The sequence below is a fragment of the Anolis carolinensis genome, chromosome 3 (assembly GCF_035594765.1).
Source record: "Anolis carolinensis isolate JA03-04 chromosome 3, rAnoCar3.1.pri, whole genome shotgun sequence".
Taxonomy (NCBI): Eukaryota; Metazoa; Chordata; class Lepidosauria; order Squamata; family Dactyloidae; genus Anolis; species Anolis carolinensis.
In genome coordinates this window covers 18,239,365-18,249,652 of record NC_085843.1, presented here as the reverse complement: position 1 = coordinate 18,249,652, position 10,288 = coordinate 18,239,365, and the positions used below count along the sequence as shown (strand labels likewise).

At 40.8% G+C, this 10,288-nt stretch overlaps 1 pseudogene; it reads left to right on the top strand.

The window, feature by feature from the left end:
* The first annotated feature begins 8,272 nt into the window (after positions 1 to 8,272).
* LOC134297292 (MAP kinase-activated protein kinase 5-like) lies at positions 8,273 to 10,016 on the top strand (annotated as a pseudogene).
* Positions 10,017 to 10,288: the final 272 nt, after the last annotated feature.

The window sequence follows — 10,288 nt, the reverse complement described above, 5'->3', positions numbered from 1 at the left end:
GTTTGCCTCTTTTTCTTTAACTGTTCCCCTTCCCCAGAAATAATCTTTCTCAGTCACCAAATTTCCTTCCAAAGCAAGGCTGCGGACTTCAAAAACAACACATCACGGGGCTTTTGTTTTTAAAATACAAAAGAGCACCACCTTATTGAATAACTTGTACGGCATTTCTCCCTTAATTTTGTTCTAGGAAAAAACTTGCATTTTGTCAGGCAGTTTCAAGTTAGTTTTCCATTTATCTCCACTCCTCTCAAAAAAATTGCACATGTTTCTGTTCTGGGAATGAGAACTGAAGAATTGCCTATACAGTCAAGCCATCAAACAGTCCGCAAGCACTTTTTGCCTGGAGCGGTTTCTTTCAGGTTTTGCTCTTTCATTTTCACTATAGATTTATGGCTGCTTCTGGGAGTTGATTTCTGCTTCTCCCCTATTTTGTTGCTGATTTTTTATTCAAAATAATCTATCTCATCTCTGTTATCAAAAGCCCTGAACTCTTTCACACAGCAGTGTTCAAGCTGACATCCTATGAATGTTGAATTTCCCAGTAGAGTAGATAATGGAATAAACAGTTAGTGATAATCATTAGGTTAGGCTGTGTCTCTGCATGGGAAAAGGGCAATTAGAAACTGCTTTGCAAATGCTTTTGGGTTTGTTGGCTGGGCTGTGGAGCATCTTTTGTCTGTTGTGACTTTGGAGGGCAATCGTTGCAAAACAAACAAGCCCCAAGCCCACCGCACTGAAAACAAACCCAGCAGACTGAAACATGAGTCAACAATGTGATGTGCTAGCCAAAAAAAGCCAATGCCCTTGTGTGCTCTGTTAACTGAAATAGAGGACTTTATTGCACAAACGTGCTATTCCACTGCAGCCGTGCTAGCATTGATAGCGGATACGTCCCAGATTGAGCACCTTTGATGTGGCATCTCTCTTCAGAAGTGCCATTTTGGAGATTTGCCCATTCATAGTCCTGCTATAGTACTTCTTCATTCCCTTGTAATACCACATTCCCATACTAATGCTGTAACATAGTTTTTCCAGTTTTTATTATAGAGTATTTCTGCAATTACAGCTTTGTAAAAAAAAAAACCCACAGAAGGGCAAATATAACTATAACATAAATAAAAACAGACAAGCTTTGGAATAGTGAGGAAGAGGTGGGAAAGGAGGAGATTCCCAACTTCTGATATTGTCATATCCCAGAGCAGGAACACCTTTGTACTTAACCACTACACAACTCCAGTAAAATCAGCAAGCAGTAAAAATGGGACACAGTGTAGTCCAACGATGAGTATAGTCCAGTGACTTCAAGGCACAAGGTTGAACAAAGACGAAGGTACAAGGTCCAGGTAAACAAGACAGTTAGAATGTCCAAAAGTCAGAAAGCAATAACAATCCCTTGGCTTGGAAACTTGATCTTGGCAAACATGAATAATCCCTTGAACTTGGAGACTGGAATGTGACAAACATGAATATCAAAGACATAGAACTCAAGAATAAATCCCTTAAACCTGGAAACAGGAAGTTGGCAGACTTGATACAGGAAACTTGACCATGGCTTGATACTTGATCTACAACGAAACACCAACGTTGTCCCAACTGAACTAAAAGCCATTCTCATTCTCATATAAAGCTTTTCCTGGCTCATGAGCCATGAAGAAAGCATTCAGTTTACCTTTGCAACTAGATAAGGATCTCTGACTTAATTGCCGGAGTGACCTTTGGCGGACTTGGAAATCAGCTCTGAGCTTAGAGATGTTTTGCCTTCTATCTCCAAGCTCATTAACTTCTGCACCTGACAATTCATCTTCAGAAGCCAGCTCCTGAAAGAAACCAGGCTCCTGGCCTTGAACTTCTGACTCTGATTCTACAGGACAAACACAGTGTTCATTTTCCAGACTGGAAACCTCTGGTCTGTCAGACCAGAACTTGGAGAACCATCATCCCTAGTGACATCAGACACAATCAGTGGCTGAACCCCAGCAGACATCAGTTTAGAGCCAGCAGAGACTCATTGCACCAAGGTAAGTGATGGGAATGTTGTGGGACTGGGTTTTACCCACCAATAGTGAGGAAGAATACCAGCAGGTTGTGTACAGCATCATATGAAAGGGACCATCACCAAAGATGATGGTCCAGCTTTAATGCTAATTTGCCTACCTTGTGCAATAAAGCCACATTTCCCAGACTGAGGAAATTTACATTACCACTCTGCTCTACTTTGGTCAAACTTTACTCAGAATAGGTAAAAGGCAAAGGTAAAGGTTTTCCCCTGACGCTAAGTCCAGTCGTGACCGACTCTGGGGGTTGGTGCTCATCTCCATTTCTAAGCCGAAGAGCCGGCATTGTCCGTAGACACCTCCAAGGTCATGCGGCCGGCATGACTGCATGGAGCGCCGTTACTCAGAATACTGTGTCTTAATTAATATTTTCTGTGTTTTTGTTTGTTTGCTTGTTAGGCAATCCCTCGTTATCTGAGTATGATGGTGCTCCAAGTCTAGCATCTTTGCATTGGGTATGTAAGTGACTGTGGAGTCCTATTCTTGACTTGTATGTTCTTCCACATTGAGGACATCTGATTCCAGAGGAAAGGCGTTCCCAGTCAGGGTTGGCTTGATGCGCCTTCCTCTTGGCAAGTTTCTCCCTTTCGCCCTCCATTCGTGCCTTTGCAAATTTCGTAGTACTGCTGGTCACAGCTGACCTCCGTTTGGAGCGCTCAAGGGCCAAGGCATCCCAGTTCTCAGTGTCTGTGTCACAGTTTTTAAGGTTAGCATTAAGCCAATCTTTAAATCTCTTTTCTTCTCCACCAACATTCCATTTTCTGTTCTTGAAAATTTCCTGTATATTTCCTGTAAGAATACACTCACTGAAACGCTTGCAAAACAGTAAGCCAAAATGAATGTAAATACAACTGGTTCAACTTTCTTGGGACTATTAGTTACGTTTAGGCTACCAGTATCCAATTAAACTAGGAAAGTGATGTAAATACCAGGTGTAAATGAAGTGCTTTGGAAGGGGAATTACTCCTCAACATAAATGGCTAATTTCTTTTCTCTAAAACAGAAAATTGGAAAATCCACAGATGATGAAGAAGCAGCAATCAGATGGGGAAATGCAACATTAAATTCCACTTTAGACAAGCAATTAGAATAATAGAATCTTAGATTTGGAAAGGGACACAAGGCCCATCTAGTTCAATTCCCTGCTATGCAGGAATGCACACCTAAAACACTCCTGAAAGATGCCCATCCGATCTCTCTTTAAAGACCTCCAGAGATATAGAGCCCACCACCCACTGAGACAATCTACTCCACTGTCAAACAACCATTACAACTGAGAGGTTCTTCCTAATAGTTAAGTGAAATTTCTTTTCTTTTAATTTAAATCCGTTGGTTCGTGTTCTAATCTAAGGAGCAGTGCAAAACAAGTTGGCTCCATCTTCCACATGGCATCCCTTTAGAAGATATTTAAAAATGGGTATCATGTCATCTCTGTCTTCCTTTCTCCAGGATGAACATATACAACTCTTGAAGCCATTCCTTAGCAGGCTTAGTTTCAAGACCTTCGATCGCCTTGGTCAACCTTTGCTGAACACATTCCAACCTGCCAAATTATCATTATCTTGTTCAGTTTCTTGGACTTAGATCTCTGTGATGAAAGAAGCATGGCCATGTGGGCAAATGGAAAGTATTACAAATTTCCAATTCAAGTGTCAGCACATAGCTGTTTGTGTATGCTGGTGTGTGAATGGTTGAGTGGCAATCAGAAAGGCTATGGGCAGAGCTGTGAAAAGTTTCCTTTTGGGGACTATCTCTTTCGGAGTCTCTTGGCCAACATGTGATCAGCCATGTTGACTGAGGGGTTCTGGGAGTTGTAGTCCCAAACGGAACATTTCTAAGCCATGGATTAGGAAATAGGTGCACCTTGTCTCAGTACCATCAGTCATAATTGCACTGAGAGGAGGATGCATGAAGAGAGGGCAGAGCAATTCTTTCTGTTGACATTTTCCTTTTAAATATACTGTATATTTTCCAAATTCTCAACTCTTGGACCAGAACACAGAACTAAATGAAAGCTGCAGCTGCAGATTTGTAGATTGTTAAGCTTGCAATGCATTTCTCTTTCCCTCAGATTGTTGCGAAATTTCGTTTGGACACAGATGAAGAAAGCAGACTGATAGCAAAAGTTGTCTTCAAGATAGTTTGCTTTTGGCCAAGAGCAGGTGACAATGTAAGCTAATGCCAGAAACATAATGCCACTCCTTGCCTGTAGTGGCTTTCCAATTTATAGAATTTTACACAAGCATGCGCAGAGAGCTAACTAACAATTCACTGACTATTATAATCCTTTTAGACATGCGTAGTTGCCTTGTAACTTATATAACTCATTACTCATCAGGTGAAGTGTCCATAGTTTGTTCCATGTATGCACTATCCTCAGGTTGATGAAGGTGTATTGGGAAAATATAATACTTGTATTGGAAACTATATATTGAATGTAATCATGTTAAGAAATAGAAATAGGAAAATATGTAATCACCAGCAGATTGTGTGCCTATAGCCAAAAATACATTCTGCTCAGCAAAATAACTGTCTCCCCATAGCAAAGACCAAAGTTCACCCTAAGTGCCAGAGACATATGTTAAGTGTCAACAAGAGTAGATAAGCTAATGGACAAGAGACAAATTAAGGCTTTTTGGGATGTCAAGATAAGACCTGGTGCCAGGGGGGAATACTAATTACTCTCTCTGACAAGCTAAGGTAGAGAGTAAATTCCTTAATTAATGGAAGACGAGGGGGAGCCCTAATGGATGAGAAGAGAATTCCAGAGATAAGGCTAATGGAGGGTCAGAGGTCTTGAAGTAGTCTATATTTTAGGAAAATGCAAAGATAGCTTTTTAGTAAGTGCAAAGTAAGACTTTTTTGACACTAATTGGTGATGAATAATACCTATGTGACGTAGATAGAGGCAGGCCAAAATAGTATATAAGGATCTGTGTTCCTTTGTCTAGGTACCTTCGCTTTCCTGATTACAGGAGAAGGTCTCTTTTTTCTTATTGCTATATTCTCACTGGCCATTGAGAATAAACATCATTTTTTCTACAGCCACCGGAACTCTCTTTGTCTCATTTCCTCAAACCTTTGTCTAAGGTGACATCTAGGTAAGGGATTTTCAGTTTTTTTAAAAAAAGAAAATGTTCAAGAGCTGCTGCCTTAAGATTAGTGACAAAACTGTGACACAGTCTGTGGCTATTGATAGATTTTTCTGTCAATAGCAGACGAAGGGTTTATTGCAGGGAGGTGGCAGATTGGCCATGGACTGCACACCGTGTTGTGTAATAGGATACATCATCAAAGATGATGGTCTTACTTCAATGCTGGTTTGCCACCTTCATGTGACAAAGTCCTTGGTCACAATTTTGGAGTGATGGCATCAGGCAAGGCCCAGTTTTTGGGCAACAATACACCTTAAACCCATTCTTATAATCAGGAGCCAGTACATGGGACTTTGCAGAAGAAGCATACAAGATGGGACATGCATCATCTCAGATAGCACAGAACAACACAGTGGGTGTGCACCTATGTGGTATTTCTGTTGCCATTTCTGTCACTGCATGTCTGGGACAGGAGATCACGTTGCTATGAATACTCAAGATCCTTTGACTTTGGTCTCTGGATCTGTGCCCCAAGACAGACCATTTATGCAATAGGTGCATACAAAGAAAAATATACATATAAATGCATATATTTTATGTATATAAAAGATGGTACAGAACTAGAACAGAAAGAAATTGATGGCAAGAAGTAAAAAAAACCTCTAAGAGACTGAGCTTGACAGATGTGTTCATCACTAGATATGAAATTTTATTCCTACTTGTCAAAACTTACTCTGGAAAAAACGTTGTTTTGTCATGTCAAATGGTCTTGTAGTTCCCATTTTCTGAGCTATCTAAAGTATAAAACGGCAGAAGAAAAATGTATAACAACTGCAATTATTAGTCATAAATATTATTTCAGCTGTGACATGCTGTTAGGCAATAGGCATGAACATATATAGAAGCCATACATAAAATGTGATAGTAAAAAGCAGACATTTGTAGACATGTACACACCAAAAATTTGAGCATTTCACCAATTGCACATATTTTATGCTTTTTTTTCTCCTGTGTGCATTATTTGTACATTTTGATATATTCTTATTTGCCATTGGGTTGGCTTCATGACTCTATTAATGATAGATATTCAAGAGATCCAGTTATTAACAGCCTTCCTCGGGTCTTGCAAATTCAGGGCCATGGCTTTCTCTATTGACTAAATCCACCTGCAATGCCAACTTCCTCTTTTCCTGCTGCTTTTCTTCTAACCAGTCTTTTGTAATGATATACATCTTAAGGAAGCTGTTTTGATCAGGCAGCAAAATAGAACAAAACCCCTCTCTCCGAAAAATGCATTGCAGTGATACCTTTATTAGGGTATGGGGCCTTAATGGCGTGATGGGTTAAACGCTTGTGCTGCCGAATCTGCTGACCTGAAGGCTGCCAGTTCGAACCCATGAGATGGGGTGAGCTCCAGTCTGTCAGCCCTAGCTTCTCTGCCAACTTAGCAGTTTGTAAACATGCAAATGTGGGTAGATAAATAGGTACCGCCTCAAGTGGAAAACGGCAAAGAGACGTTTCAAGCAATCTTGCCGGCCACGTGATCAGGAGGTAACATCACAAGGCCCCTCGGCTTGAAAAAATGGAGAAAGAGCACTTCCCAAAGCCAGAAATGAACACCGGCTCCAAAGCCGGATATGAAAGGAAAAGTTTTCACCTTTGTCTGTTTTGTATGCCTTATTGTATGTTTGTAAATAAGGTATTGAATGTTTGCCTTTGTCTGCTCTATGATACTGTAATCCACTCTGAGTCCCTCTGGGGAAAAGGGCGGAATATAAATAAAGTGTATTTTTATTATGATTAAGTCAGACAAAAGACACAAAATACATTATGGAAGCTTCCAAAGATCACAAGCCTGTTCATGAAGCATGTTATATTAAAAGTCATTTAAAGGATGGAAAGGTTGATCTAGTATTCTAGTGGAAGGCTGCCTTTTTTGGATTTTATCCAGCTTGAAAGTTGGGGCAAATTTCACAGAGAAGTTAAACATGACTGATCTCAAGCAATAGTGTTTTCTGTAACTGCTACTCCCATGTAGAATTATGGAACATTAAGATAAATATTGGCTCCTGTGGACAATCCTTGAGCCTTCTATATCTAGAAGGAATTTTCTGCCAGTTATGGACCCCAATTTGGTTTTCCCCTGTGGTTGCTTTCTCTCTGGCACTGAGCTGGAGTGGACGAGAACTTCACTCTTTGGCCACACTCCCAAAGTCCATACAGTGGCATTAGATGCAAGTAAAGGTCACACTCTTTGCTGATCATGAGGCATTTGAGAGCCCATCTACACGGGTGTTAAACCGAAACTCTGACTTGAATCCTGATTGTCTTCACAATGTTCCTCCACTTCCAATGAGCATCATGGGTTAAACCAGGTCACTTCAGTAAAAGTCAGGTGCATTTCTCTTCTGGACCGACCCCAAATTTACCATCCAATGTCAACATGGCCTGGGACATAAAATCAAGTCAAGACAGTAAACTTTCCTCCACTATTGTTAGAAATAGAAGCCATTACTTTGAAATCTAGCATGTATCCAAACTTTGTCCCTTGGTAGTGAATCGCATCATTGGATCGAAGTATGATAACCTCAGTTTAGGCATTCTAGTGAGAATTTAAGCTGGAACTGTTCTTGAACCTATTTATTATTATTCTTGTTGGCAGTCCATTGTATCCATAAAGCATTCCTTTAGTACCTCATTCCAAATCAGTTTATTTGTGTTCTGTCAGCTTTTCTCACTATCCTGCTGTCACAACCATATATTAAAATTGGAAATAATATGGCATGCTCAGTGTGCATATTTTCTTCCATTGATTCTGCATTCTTTTCAATGGGATAGAGGTTTCACCATTTGCATTTTGAAATGCATGCATGGTTTTATGGGCACTTCATTTCTCAAAAATAACTTTGTTGGCCTTCCAAGAGTGTGACTTTTTGCAGTAATCTTGAGGTGTGTGGAGAAGGATTTATTCAGATTTGCCAAACGTATTTCCCATCTCTATCCCTGCCTTTGGACTTTTCTAAAACAAATATGCTGACAACAGACATTGCACCTGCCTCCCACTTGACAATAAAGTCTTAGTTTTAGGTGGGTGGATATGATAACATATTAATGTGCGCAGTAATGATGAGTGAGGTGAGGTAGACAATATTTTCTGTGATGACTGGATCATCTCAATCCTGAGAATATTATTTTCCAAGGATAATACTTTGGATGCCCTGGTGAAATTCTGCAACCGGATTTGTCAAGAGGGATCAAAGTGACCTGATAACTTGCTCCCTATTACTGTATATACTAATGTATAAGTCTATAAACGTTAGAAATTGACCCAAAACTTGGGGCAACATATCCATAAATCAGTGTAAGAACCACCCTCTTTTCTGACTAAAGTGGCAAACATTTGAAAAAGTTCCAGTATTATCTACTCTCTTCTCTGTGGCCCTACTTCTGTCCTTTTTGAATGTCTGGCTGGGAAAATGGTGGCAATCGGGGAAGCTGACCCTTGACCTATCTATTGGTCATATAAGTTGGGGTCAAATTATACATGAGTATATGTGATACATGGCACCTAAGGGAACTAGAGGCACAAAGAAGCAGAAAGCAAAATCTGGTATCATCCAGATTTGAATGCAATTTCCTGCTTCTTTGAATGCGATTTCCTGCTTCTTTGAATGCGATTTCCTGCTTCTTAGCGGGGGGTTGGACTAGATGGCCCATGAGGTCTCTTCCAACTCTACTATTCTATGACTCTATGACTCTATCCCTACCTCAACAAATTATACATATATTAAGAGCTGTGACTTATGGTTCCTGGGGCGGGGTGTCATTATTTATGCATGGCTATGCACCATTTTTTAGGGGGGGGGGGGGGCTGGTGGCACAGTGTGTTAAAGCGCTGAGCTGCTGAACATGCTGACCAAAAGGTCCCAGGTTCAAATCCCGGGAGTGGAATGAGTGCCTGCTATTAGCCCCAGCTCCTGCCAACCTAGCAGTTTGAAAACATGCAAATGTGAGTAGATCAATAGGTACCACTCCAGTGGGAAGGTAACAGCGCTCCATGCAGTCATGCCGGCCACATGACCTTGGAGGTGTCTGCGGACAACTCTGGCTCTTCGGCTTAGAAATTAAGATGAGCACCAACCCCCAGAATCGGTCACAACTGGACTTAACATCAAGGGAAACCTTTACCTTTACCTTTATGCATCTTTTTACTCAAAGCATGATGGCTGGACAATTTCCAAAGATATGTGGGGGAAATCATGACAGGGAGTTTTTTTTTACTTTCTAGAGGAAGGGTGGTACTAGATATCTGAAATAACAAAATGTGTGATATGCAAACTACTGCCAGTCAAGCCCAAGGACGGATTGATGATAGAAGTTGATCTGGACCACCCTTGGATCAGTTCCATGAAGGCCTGTGAATAACATCTTGTCCTCTATACAATTAATGATGGGCAAGACAAAAGTTGCTGTAATCCAGCAATTGTGTGCAAAGTAGATGACCAACATGAAGATTTAGGATCTCAAAGTCAATCTTGAATACTTCCATTTGGTCAACAACCTAAGCCTTGCAAATAGAAACTGCTGGGGGCAAGGCCAAAAGATAGTATGTCTATCCACAATTATACGAATAGCAGCAAGGGATCCAAGGTTTCTCCTGAAAAGCAATGTGATTTGATTGCTCAGTATATCTTGCCATGGGATGATGAGATTAGGGCTACTAAACAAACTGATGTGAGACACCTGGCAATAGAAGAAGGAATGCATATTATTGCTAGGTACCCTCCAGACCTTTAGCTAGAATGGAATTGAGGGCAGAAGGGAGACATGGAAGCATTTCAGTTACCATCTTCTGTTAGCCTGTTAAAGAATTAAGATCTCAATGTGTTGTCGAAGGCTTTCATGGCCGGGATCACAGGGTTGTTGTATGTCTTTCGGGCTGTGTGGCCATGTTCCAGAAGTATTCTCTCCTGACGTTTCGCCCACACCTTTGGCAGGCATCCTCAGAAGTTGTGAGGCATGGATAAACTAGGCAAGGAAAGGAAAAAATATATATCTGTGGAGAGTCCAGGGTGTGACAAGAGTCTTTTGTCAGTTGGAAGTTAGCATTAATGTTTCAGTTAATCACCCTAATTAGCA